Source organism: Pygoscelis adeliae, unplaced genomic scaffold, assembly GCF_000699105.1.
Source record: "Pygoscelis adeliae isolate BGI_AS28 unplaced genomic scaffold, ASM69910v1 Scaffold186, whole genome shotgun sequence".
In the NCBI taxonomy this organism is placed as follows: Eukaryota; Metazoa; Chordata; class Aves; order Sphenisciformes; family Spheniscidae; genus Pygoscelis; species Pygoscelis adeliae.
Genome location: NW_008825071.1, coordinates 2,380,622 through 2,392,895, shown reverse-complemented (window position 1 = coordinate 2,392,895; position 12,274 = coordinate 2,380,622). Strand labels below are relative to the sequence as shown.

The window sequence follows — 12,274 nt, the reverse complement described above, 5'->3', positions numbered from 1 at the left end:
AACAGGCAAGATCACCTGGCTGCTTGCTGGGAATATCTGAAGCATGCACAGGACATGTTGGTTCCTTGTCCAGAGATCACAGGCATTGAACCTCTACAGCATCACAGAGCTGTCTGTGGGTGATGCCACATTTAGCAAACTTGTCCTACAGATGCCGTTTGCCTGGAAACTCTAAGATCCCCCTTCCACGTAAGCTACTTCCTCAGGTCGCCCGCTGCAAATGCATGTCGGGCAAGTTGTTGAAAAGAATAAGGTTGTTTATCAGTCTTTGGTGTTCGTAGAGATGTGATGTCCATAAAAAAAATTCATAGCCCACCCTCATTCCTCTGTTCGTTAGAGAACCTGTAGCATACATTTCAGTCATATCGTGAAACTAGTCATCTCTTCAAAGAACTAAACTTTCCAGTTATTTCAGATAGTTCTCTCAACTAAGAAAATAAATGTTAGCCCTATGAAGTCTTGTGTTATTTATACATGCTTTTAAAAACAAATAAATGAATTGTAAGTAGATGCAACTGAAATAATTTTCCATCTCCTAATCCCAAAAGCCAAGTATCACACATTTCACATAATGTGTGAATATTATTTTCAGACATTTTGAGAGGTGACTTGTTTCACAATATGACTGTAATGGAATTAATAGAATACTGTGCCCGTATGATTTGTTATGAGGATAGGGTTTGGTTTGTTTTTAAACTTTATAAATAGCCATATAAATGCACTTGTCAGATATTTTTACATTTTTAAAAATACTCCATTACCCCCAAACTCAGAAGGTGAAAGAGTAAAAACTTAACATCCTCAGCCTTGTTTTGGCTTCTAATTCCTTGCGTGGTTTTGCTTTCTTCTTTGCTTATTTAGATCTTCAGTTTTCCACTCAAATATTTTTCTGGCTTTTAATATTGTCTGAGAGTCAAACATAAAATACCATACAGATAATTCTAATCGCAACAGGTATTAGCGCTGATAAGGTAATGCTTATCCTTCAGTGTTGTTCTGTTCCAAGTTTGCAGCAAGCATTTAGCATCTGTGCTGTGCAGGAGTTCATCTGCCTTATACTGCATAGGGGGGATAATCCATTCAGCAGAAATAGTTATAGAATACAGAATATTAAATATAGACTATTAAATATAGAATATTTAATTTCCTTAATCCCCTGTAGCTCTAGATACCTGTAGCAGAGCAGAACATGGCTGCTTATGATGGGAAGGAAGAAAGGACAAAATAACATACTCTACAACTAGTTATACTCCCATGCCTGCCTTCAGAGGGTGCAGCATCTGGCTGTTGCTTCTCTCTTTTGCCAGAGGGACTTCAAGCATTTTATGTCACTTCTACTTGCTCCATCACAGAAACCTCTGATTGCATCCTCACTCCAGAATCTTTTAAGCTGGTGAAGAAGCATCAATCATCATTCATACCTCTACAATCTGGCATTTAGGTGGAAGAGTGATGTCTCTGGAAGTTGCAGCATTTTGCCAGCGCTCAGCTCGGGAAGGGGTGTCAGAATTTCATCGCTTCCTTTTTAATCTTGGTCACATTTTCCTTAATGCTGTACAAAAATTCCTCTCGCTCATTATGCTCAGTTCTGAAGTATGTAGTATAGATGACATTTCAGTTAGGGAAGGACATGTTGGAACATTATGGTTGATTCAAGTGAGTAATAACACTACATATGATTTGAATGTCTTTTCTTGTGGGTGAGAGAAGAGCTTTTGGCTTTTTAATGTCTTGTTCTTTTAAATTAAAAAAAAAAAGTTAATTCCCAAAGCCATAACAAGAATTATAACAGAGGTTTGCTGCTACCCTGCTATATGTCTCGCATGGCCACCTACCCCTGTTTGAAGTGGGTGTAACAGACTGTCTCACTGTAGGTGAAGAGTTCTGAATCAGCAGCATTTCTGCAGGCACTTTGTGCTTGCTCAAGACTCAGTAATGTAAGGTGTGGCTGTAAATATAGGCAGCCAGGGAAGGGCGAAGCTGGCTGAGAATTTTAGTCTAACATAAAGCTCTTTTCCCCATAGCACACCATTTGACACTTAGGAAGCAGTTAAAGGCTAAACTAGGAATGAAAAGTCGTATTCCAAAATAAATATGTAGAGGGAAAAATGAAGAACAGTGTATGTCATTCTTACCATGTGAGGAAAGTAATCACAGCCATGCTTTTGTTTTCTAAAAATGGGTTTGAAGGGTGCCTCCTTCGCAGTAGGCAATTCCCTGAACGATCACTTTGAGCCTATTTTTGCGCTTCTGCAAAGAAGCAAAATATTGCTCCTCATATATGTAGAAAGCATAACTGTTTGTTCCAGTGCACAAGAAAGTTAGCTAGTTCTGCACACCTCTTCGGAAAGCTTTGATGTAGGATAAGGAAGATAGCACAGGTTATATACAGTTCTTTCAGTGAATCCTGAGAAATGCTTGCTAACCTTGTGATGATGCATGTATAAGAGAAATTTGTTGTATTTATTATCTCCTGTGGAATGACTGTCACATAGGTCATGTCCATGCAGGCAGGTATTCCTAACGATGTCCAGGCTGTTGCATCACCTTTTGGATGGCAGGTGCTTTGAAGGATGGGGAGAGCTGTGTGTTCCTTCACCAACCTCGTTCATTGCTGTTATCTGGCATCCATTGAAACCATTGGCAACACTGAGCTGTGAGCTGATGATCACCCAAGTTTTTAATAGGTGTGCAAGCCATCTGTAGTTATTACACCACAGGTATCAATGTTGCATTATCTACTCCCACCACCACCGTGTATATCCCCAGTGCCCCTTACAGAAGTAGGGTCACTTTCTCTACAAAAATATTTGTATCTTTTGCAGTTGGTTATTGCGTGCGTGTGCATTTGTTTTTGTAGTACTGCAAGAACATCTGTGTTTCACTTCACAGATTGCTAGGCCTTACATCTACTGTGTTTAGATCTCAATTTTGCTTGGAGAATCTGCATCCTCTACATATAGTAACAGTGGTCTTCTGCTTTATAGAGTGTGCCTGGAAGTAAACGGTTTTCAATAAAGCCTCCCAGTCTACCCCATTCTCTTTATTGTTATGAACAAAATTTGTATGCATCATAGGCCAATGAATACATACATGCTGTTTTAAGTCAGCTTTACCTTCTGCAATAGAGTTGTATTAACCCTTAACGATATCTGAGAAAACACCTGTTAATGGAGCTATAATGTAGCTCTTGGCAAACGGTGCTAAAAGTTTTCTGCAGGCTGAAACAAAATATGCTTCAAACTTGAATGGGAACAAGTTCAGAGATCTGGTGTGGCATTATAAGATGCCTACAGTGAAACCTATGATTGTTTCTGATTGTAAATTAATGGAGAATTCTTCACAGTAATGGTCATCACGTTGGCATAGTAGTGCTGCTGTGGCAGTGAATTGTGTTTTTCAAGAACCGTAATATTATGTCAAGAGGGTCATTACAGCTGAGCAATCCAACCAAAATGCCCTGAACAAATGAAACTGCTTGTTTAACAGCACTCTGTTGATCAGTGCTGTATAACTACTTCATGGTTTCAGTCTGGAAAGGCATCTCTGAGGACCAAGAAATTAAGCAGAGAAGTAGCGTAAGAGAAAAACTCAATCTAATAGTTACTGGACAACGTGGGTAATGTAAAACCCAACCTGATGCCGTTGTTTTGTTTTCTTCATGACAACAAATTATTTTAACATCACTGTTATGTGAAGCGAGAAATCAATAAAATTTCATTTCATGGGATTGTACCTATACTCGTAGGGACAGTATTCAGTAATTATCTGTACTTTTTTTTTTTAATTCCCAAGCAGAGCAATCCCTTTTGTTAAAGACATGCCAGTGTATAAAGAATTTTTTCTTCTTTTTTGAGATTGTATGTTTACCATTAAAACAAAGTTCACGCAAAGAACAATTGATTTATAAGAACTTGACTTACTTTTCATTATCTTTAGTATGAGATTACATTGTATTAGTTGATGTTACCATGATGCTAGCAAAAATATTAGATTGAAAATTAGAATTAAAAAAAGGTACTACCTGTAAGTAGTTACTACAAAATGACCTAATAAAACATAAGTTTTATAGTTTCCCTCTGATTCGTATTCACTTCCTATGTTTTTGTAGGTGACTTCTGGCTTTTTTTAAATTAAGCATCAAAAAAAGGCCGGGCAGAGGATACTTTCTTTTCCAGATACATAGGTAAACAACAGGAATGGCTAATATACCTGTTGCAGTGGATTTCTTTTTCTTTAATCCCCTGAAAGTATATTGCTGAAGTCTGCCATTTGTGGCTGGGTCTCCTTTGGTCCTTTGTTGTTGAAAATTTGCATCAGCGTCCACAGGTATGTGGGATCACTCGCTGTTTAAACTTTTGGGGGAAACTATGATGTGTCCAAGCTACTGTTATAGCTGAGGGTAGCCCAGTCAGCATCTTCATACTGGGTTGTAAGATGATGAATTGAACATACAGAAGAAGGAAATTGGAGGAATCTTCAAAATCTTCTTTATGCAAATATTTGGACATTATCATGTTTCTGTAATTTTCTCCTGCAAACCACTTTGAAGAAGTTGGGGAGGGGAAGTAGCCAGTGTATACAGTTACCAGGCAGTCTGAATAGCAGAAATCTGTATCATAGAATCATAGAATCATTAAGGTTGGAAGAGACCTCTAAGATCATCGAGTCCAACCGTCAACCCAACACCACCATGCCCACTAAACCATGTCCCTAAGTGCCGCATCTTTTAAATACACGTCTTTTAAATACTTCCAGGGATGGGGACTCAACCACTTCCCTGGGCAGCCTCTTCCAATGTTTAACCACTCTTTCAGTAAAGAAACTTTTCCTCACGTCCAATCTAAACCTCCCCTGGCGCAACTTGAGGCCATTTCCTCTCGTCCTATCGCCAGTTACTTGGGAGAAGAGACCGACACCCACCTCGCTACAACCTCCTGTCAGGTAGTTGTAGAGAGCGATGAGGTCTCCCCTCAGCCTCCTTTTCTCCAGGCTAAACAACCCCAGTTCCCTCAGCCGCTCCTCATAAGACTTGTTCTCCAGACCCCTCACCAGCCTCGTTGCCCTTCTCTGGACACGCTCTAACACCTCGACGTCCTTCTTGTAGTGAGGGGCCCACAACTGAACACAGTATTGGTGGCGCGGCCTCACCAGTGCCGAGTACAGGGGCACGATTTGCAGGCAGAGCTTCCCTGAATGTTAGTAGGGAACAAGGGGTCTCATAGGAAGACAGGACATGGCAGAAAATTCTGGGGAGAATGCAGAACAATTTTGGGGAAATATTCTGATGTAATTAGATTCTCACTGTGATTAAATGGTCTTTCAGAGCAATGATTAATGTGGAATCCAGCAGTTCACTGTGGGAACTGCTTCTTTCACATATATACAGAAGTGGTTGATTGAAACTAAATTATATTTATATGACAGAAGGTGTAAAAACACAAAATGCATTGTAAGCCCTGTTTAATTCAGCAGATAAACGTCAAGTCATCTTTTGTGTCTTTGGTTATGCATTTTTAACATTGTTTTAACGTGTTGGCATTATGTATTTTATTCTATGGGAAAAAAAGAAAAGAGGGGCTTTCTGAGCTTGTGAATTTTATACTGCTAGAATCAGAAATGTCTCCTGAATCTGTCTTTCCATAACAGATTAGAATAGCAGTCTCTCTGATCTCTTGGGGCTTCTAATTGCGATTTTTTTTAAGTCTTTACTGAGCTAGTATTTGAGGCAATACAGAATTTAGAAATGCAGCCCATCAGCAGTTTGCTGGATTCTAGTTTCTCCATGCAGAATATTAAGGAGGCATGTATGAAGTTTAATAAAATACATCGAGGCATTATGCAACTATATATTGCTGCCACAAAAATATTACAAGAATTTTGTAGAAAATTAAAGGGTATCATCCTATTGACATGAAATAAAATCTGTCTTAAACTTCATAAATAAAATATAATTATGAATGCCAATATATGGAATTAAAGGAAGGAAGTAGTAGGATGCAGTTTTTCAGTACATCCTTTTTAGTGGTTTTGCCATACAAATGTACAAAGGGAAAGGCAGCATTAGAAGATGCAAGGCAGAGTCTCCCCTAGCTCTCCTTTGTTCTGCAACACCTCTCCAAGGCTCTTACATGTTCTGCTGAGACGGGCTGGTGCGTGCCCATTTCTTGGAGGAAGTTCGTTTTGGAAATGAGACGTTAAAAGGAAGTAGTTCACAGCTGCTGCTTTTGGAGAGGAGGAAGCCCTGTTAATAGGAGAAATGATGAAAGGAAGAGAAGACTTAAGGGCACAAGGGTTAAGGATGAATTAACGGATAGAATGAAGCAGAGTGGGAAAGGAAAAATAAGTATTAGTTGTTACTGCATTCCCCCAACTGTTTCAGCTCCCTGGTATTATTTATGTGGGTTTGACCACCGTAACGTACAAACAAAAACGAGAGAGATGCAAATCTTTCCCAATTAGTGTCTGCCTAAGAAATAACCTACTTTTTAATTACGTCTCCATTTCTTCTAGCTTGCTGTCCTGAATCTGTCAGCTTTTACCACCTCCTTTGTAAATTATATGCCCTGATGCCAGGTAAAAAAATTTAGCCTGTTTTATAGTTGATGATTTGGTACAGATACAGAATCACACCAATGTTAGAGACACGTTTTTCAACCTGTGGTAGTTGCACCTATTCTGCCCATCCTACCATTGTACAAGCCGTGTTAAATCAGAGCAGGTTCTTTAAGAAACACTTTTTTGTTTCTGCCTGAAGATGTACGTTAATCTGGTACATAAGTAAAATGAAAAAGAAAGACCCCACCAGGGTTTTCCTGTGCTTTCCCCCGGTGCAATTAAGGTCTTGTGTTGATTTCACAGTTCAGCATATTGGTGTTTGTCAAATGACACTAACTCTGGTAGGAACCAAGGGAAATTGCAGTCTTTTTTTTTTCCCTTTTTAAATTAAACTGTTTGGCTGAAGTGTCCAATTAGCACTGGGCCAATTACAGGATACCCTGGTGAAGGAAAGCAGGAAGCAATGCATCTTGCTTCCTAAGCAGAAACTTCATTTTATTTTTAATCAGTGCTATTAAGGAAGACTTCCTTGGGACTAGGCTTCACTGAGGGTTTGTTCATTATCAGCTCAAGGTGAAGCCCAAGGGAACCTTTCTTATTTCATACCAGAATTGATTTAAAAAAAAAAAAAAAAAACAAGTACATGCACAGGGGGTTGGTGCATGTATTTAAAAGTGGAGTTGCCATTGGTAACACAGCTGATTTCCTTTGTTGGAAAAGTCATTGTTCATTACTTACCTGAAGTGAAAGGTTAATGGTCTGTAGTGATCTGAAGAACCCCCTACAAAAATGCACAGCAAGAATCTAATGTTGTTATACAATAGTGCTTTCCACATACTTTTCCTCAGGTAAGACAGACATGGAAGATAGCTGTTGCTGTTCTAATAAATATATTTGATGTAAAGCAGTACCCGGTATACTGGAAAATGAGAAGGCTCCTGTTACTGTCAAACAGACAGCTGTCACCACGGGCACAAATTTTGATTTCTTTTTTGATGTTTGCAAAACATGCTGGCTATACTTTGTATAGAACTGCTGCACTTTTTTTCCTTAAAAAGCATCTTAGTTGTAGTAGAAGTGACTTATTTTGTAGTGTGGCTGTTGCTTTAATTGCTTTCTTGATAGCTTAAAACTGTTACTTTTGACACGTGTTTTTATTCTTGCAGTTTGAAAAAAACTAAAAATGAGATCTTGTGTAGTACGTTTGATATTGAGGTATTCCGAAGAATTTTGTTGGCTCTTGAGCAGAAACTTGAACACTTCAGAGACATCATCACTGAGACACACCTGTGATACAGGATTAAGCCAAGTGACTCAGCAGCTCAGGGAAGAAAATGCAGGTTACATGTTTCAAACCAAAGAAGAATTTCATGGGGATAAACTGCAACCGTTGGTCTGCGGTTGAAGAAAAGCTCTGAGTTGGCACTGCTGCTGGAAATGACAGTCCTGCCTCTGGTCCCTTGTGTGGGTAGAAGTAGTTGGTGTGGTACATGGGAAGGGGGATCAGGCTGGCTAGGAAGCAGTTTTTTCCAGGCAGGTACCAGAGTGGTGGTGGTGGTTAGCCTGGCCACTTTCCCGGTCACTTCACCAAACAGCTGTACAGATGTTGGTGTCAGCAGGAGCAGAGTGGGGAGGAGAAAATGCAGGAAGGGGCATGACTGCTTTTTTTGAGTGACAGTAATAGCCAATAACAGGATAAAACATGCATCAAATGACAGTCACTGATTTTTAAAAGCTGTGGAATAACATCCCTCACCTTCTGAAAGATGCAACTGGAGCTTAATCAGAAGGTATACAAAGAGCATCTTTCTGCAGTAGTGCTGGTATAAGCAGTTCCACCTTAGAGAAACAGGAGGTTGGTTTCCCAGTGAAGGCGTCTAGGCAGCCCCCAGACCGGCGGATCAATCACGTACCAGAGGCTCGTGGCAGAGTCAAGCGGCAGAGGCAGAGCCCACGGTAGACTGCACTGCTACAGAGAGAAACGTCAACCAAACCATGCGAGTGGGGACAGCTTCAGGGCCATTGCTTCTCAGAGTTTAAAGATAACAACAGGCAAGTGGTCCTCAGTGCTTCTGAGTAATAATTCTGCCAGGACTAACTTGAAATAAGTAATGCCACATATTAAATCATTAGAAACCTTTCTTGCAGCACTCGGATTTTCCTCTCATGCTGACCGTTCTCAGCTGGCTATAGCTTGAGAGGAGATAACGTTGCATATTAATCATGTATCGGCAGCTTCAATTTATTTAGTGCCAGATGCTGCCAAAACGTCTTTTTTGTCAATGATATTAGCATAGGTATTGGAATACTGTGTGAAATTTCTTTTTAATCTGCTCCTACAAGCCGATAGCTGAATGTTACCATAGATCACAGTCTGCTGAACGTAAAATTATTGCTTTAGTCTAACTTTTCCACATTGAGTAAAAACTTCGAGAAGGCACAGATCTTTACCTTTATTTACTTGAGTGATATTTGATGAACTTGCAAATTTTGACCATGTCACTTAATAGAGATGTATATTTTCCTGCCATAATGGAAAATTTTTGAACCCGGTTGTCTTCCTCCTATTTTGCACTTGCCTTCCTCCCCAGTCTTCTTCCTTTCCCAGCATCCTCATTTCACTTACTATAAATTGTTCCTTTCTTCATGTTTGGTAGTTTTAGCTTAATTAGTTATAGAGGGCACTCTACAAACATTTAAACTTTGTTGCTGTACTGAAGGAGAGGTGGGGCTGGGGAAGAGCTTTGAGAGTATAGACAAAGGAGAGCAGCTGAGCTAGGTTTGGTGAAGCAGATCCTTCTGCTGAAAGTTGCTGCTACCTCAGCTGAGGCGCAGTAACCAGCTGCGGGTACATCCCTAGCCTGCTGCAGTGCAAATAAAAACTACTGGTACCTAAGTAAGCTTACTTCGTTTTGCATCATGGTAGACTAGGAGCGCAGGTGCAGTCAGTTGCTGTACCTCAGCTGAAAGGTTAGAACTTCTTACACCACTCTGATGTGTACTGACAGTTGTCAGGCCACGTGTTGTGCTAGAAATGCTCCTTGGGAATGGGTGTGTGAAAAACAGCTTGTAAATTAGCTTTGGGAAAAGTCCTCAGTGACAAAGCTTGTGTGGTGAAACTGATTGCCCTAAGGCAGGGAGAAAAAAACAGTACACATCCAGGGAATCGTGAGGAAAACCGGAGGCTTGCTCAGCACCATTGCAGCTCACAAATACACATCTACCAAAACAATGAAATACACCATTTGTATGTGACAGTTGCGTTGTACAGAATCGCCCTTCAGCTGTATGTATTAGTTCTGTTTTTAGCTGCCATTCTTTAAACGAACAGCATGAAAGGGAAGAACAAATCACTTTATTTTCCATATGTGTCTTTAAGTCTTTTCCTTCTAAGTAATCCTTTTCTGCTGCAGTGAATAATTTGTCAATCCCATTGCTACTACCTGTGAGTTAGCCTTCCTTTGACTTCTCAGTTTGCAGCAGCCTTTCTCTAATTATGTATGCAAATAAATTTGGGTGCACTACCTCAGTTAATACTGCTTATCTGCATAAAGATGTTTGCTTTCTAATTTTTCCCTTATTTAGTTTACATGCTATTCATTTTGCTCAACTGGCGAGGAATGCAGGGAAGGGAGGGAAAATAGTACATCACTAAGTAGAACAAGGGTTGACAGCAGGTTACGTATTAATAGAGAATAATAATTTTCAACACAAGGACCTGTTCCAAAGAGAAACCTCTACAAGGTTTTGTGAATCTTTCTGAAAGCATTGCTGGTTGAACTGTTGCTTTTCACTCTGAACTTGCAGGTTGTATATTGTGTCCCTGCTTTTTGTGCTAGTAATTAGAATAGTCTCTATTGCAAATAGATTAAATATTGTAAATATTATAAATGTAACATTTCTGTCTGGTTTGGAAGGTTTTGTGGCACTTTTATGTCTGTGCTTCAGGCCATAGTTTGGTTAACATGTTTTCAGTGTCAAAATAAGCAGCTCCTCACCTTTTTTGTGATAGTGTCTCAATTTGTGAAGCCAAAACAGTGATCTGGATCAACAAAGCTGATTCCGCTGAAAAGTAACTTGTTTTATAGTTGTGGAAGAGGAGACCTGTCATTCGCCCACCAGTTTATTTTTTAGTTTTTGTTAGAAAGTTATCTTGCTCACCTCATGGCCATGGAAGTATTTATCATAATAATTAAGGAATAACGGGGTGGTGACAGAAGGACCTGCTGAAGTTGGCACAAGCAGCACAACCACCGAATAGGTGTGGGCTCAAACATCAGCATCCCCAAAAGGTACGGTCTAGCTGAAAAAATTGAGATGATGTCCACATTAATCCACAGAGCAGATCTACAAAGCAAAATACTTTGTGTCATGAACCTGATGTCTGCATTGTATATGCTTTGGGTTTTGGTTTTTACTGTGGACTAGCTCTTGTCTAGTCCCGACGGCTTAATGCTCAGTTACTGCTAGAGTACAGTCGGCGTGGTTCTGGAGAAGATCTCCCAGGCGGTTGAGTCGGAGCAGAATCCAGCCCATGCACTCCGAGACACTGGGCCACGATGTGGAGCAAAGCATGGAGGATGAAGAAATTCACTTTACAAGTGCGCTCCATGTACAAAGTAAAACCTCAGTGTAGATGCACTGCAAAAGACTTAGTTGTCCACAGTGACAAGAGCGTGTGGTCGAACAAGGAATTAGCGATGGCGTTCTGAGTCCTATCGTTGTATTATAACTTCTAGGCAAGCTTCCTTCTGAATTCCCTTTATTACTGAGAGAAACCTTAAAGTAGAATAGGAGGATGGCGTAATAATTAGCAGACTCTAGCTATATACACAACTGAATTGTGCTTCTGCCAGTGTGAGAGTTCAGCAGTTAATACCTGTGACACTAGTGATATGTTTAATGGGTGTATTGATACTAAGAAGCGTGTGATGGTGTAAAGCACACTTTCATTACAGTTTTGGCAAACCTGAGCTGAAAGAAAAAGCAGCACAGATGGCTGAAAATAGTACTAAAATATTCCATTTCATGTCTGCAGAAATCATTAGACAGCGGTTAAGGAGGTGGTGTTAATGCGTCAGATTCACTTGGGGAGTTACGTTTCTGTAATGTCCACTCAAACAATGATGCTTCTATTTTTGTTTTTAAATGGAGCCCTTGCCAAGTGCAGACGTGTTTCTCTGCAGCCATGAAATGGATTTATCGACAGTAAAGAAGATGCAGTTTCTCTCGGTGGCTTCTGTTTTACTTCTGCCAGCTCAGCACAGTAAGCAAGCAGTAGCATGGCTGTCGTTTTCTGTCCACCATTGCCAAAATTCAGTCTTATTAGTCTTACGGAGTTATCACAAAAGTAGCATGTTGATTTCATGCTGACAGTAAATGAAGATGACAATTTTTATATGCTAAATCAGAAGATCCAAAATGTGACCTACTTGTCATGACACGTAACACACAACCAGCTTAAATGTGACATTTCATAATAAGTGAACCTTTGAAACTTTTTGCAGAACTTAGGAAGACTCTGGGCCATACAGCGCTTTGATCAAGACTGTTTTTAGAGTGCAGTACACATAATTAGCCAATGTTTCATCATGGGTGCTGAATGCTTCTTACATTACTGCAAGAAACAAGGCAAAAATCTCTCAACTTTTTTGGCTGCAGAGTTAAAAAGCATGGCTTTATCGCAGTGTGTGACAAAGTTGCACAGCACTGATCA

At 40.0% G+C, this 12,274-nt stretch overlaps 1 protein-coding gene across 1 annotated transcript in view; it reads left to right on the top strand.

Annotated features, from left to right (window-relative positions):
• LYRM4 (LYR motif containing 4) overlaps positions 1-12,274 on the top strand; it is a 134,386-nt gene that overhangs the window by 87,676 nt on the left and 34,436 nt on the right. The gene's annotated exons all lie outside the window — the stretch shown is intronic.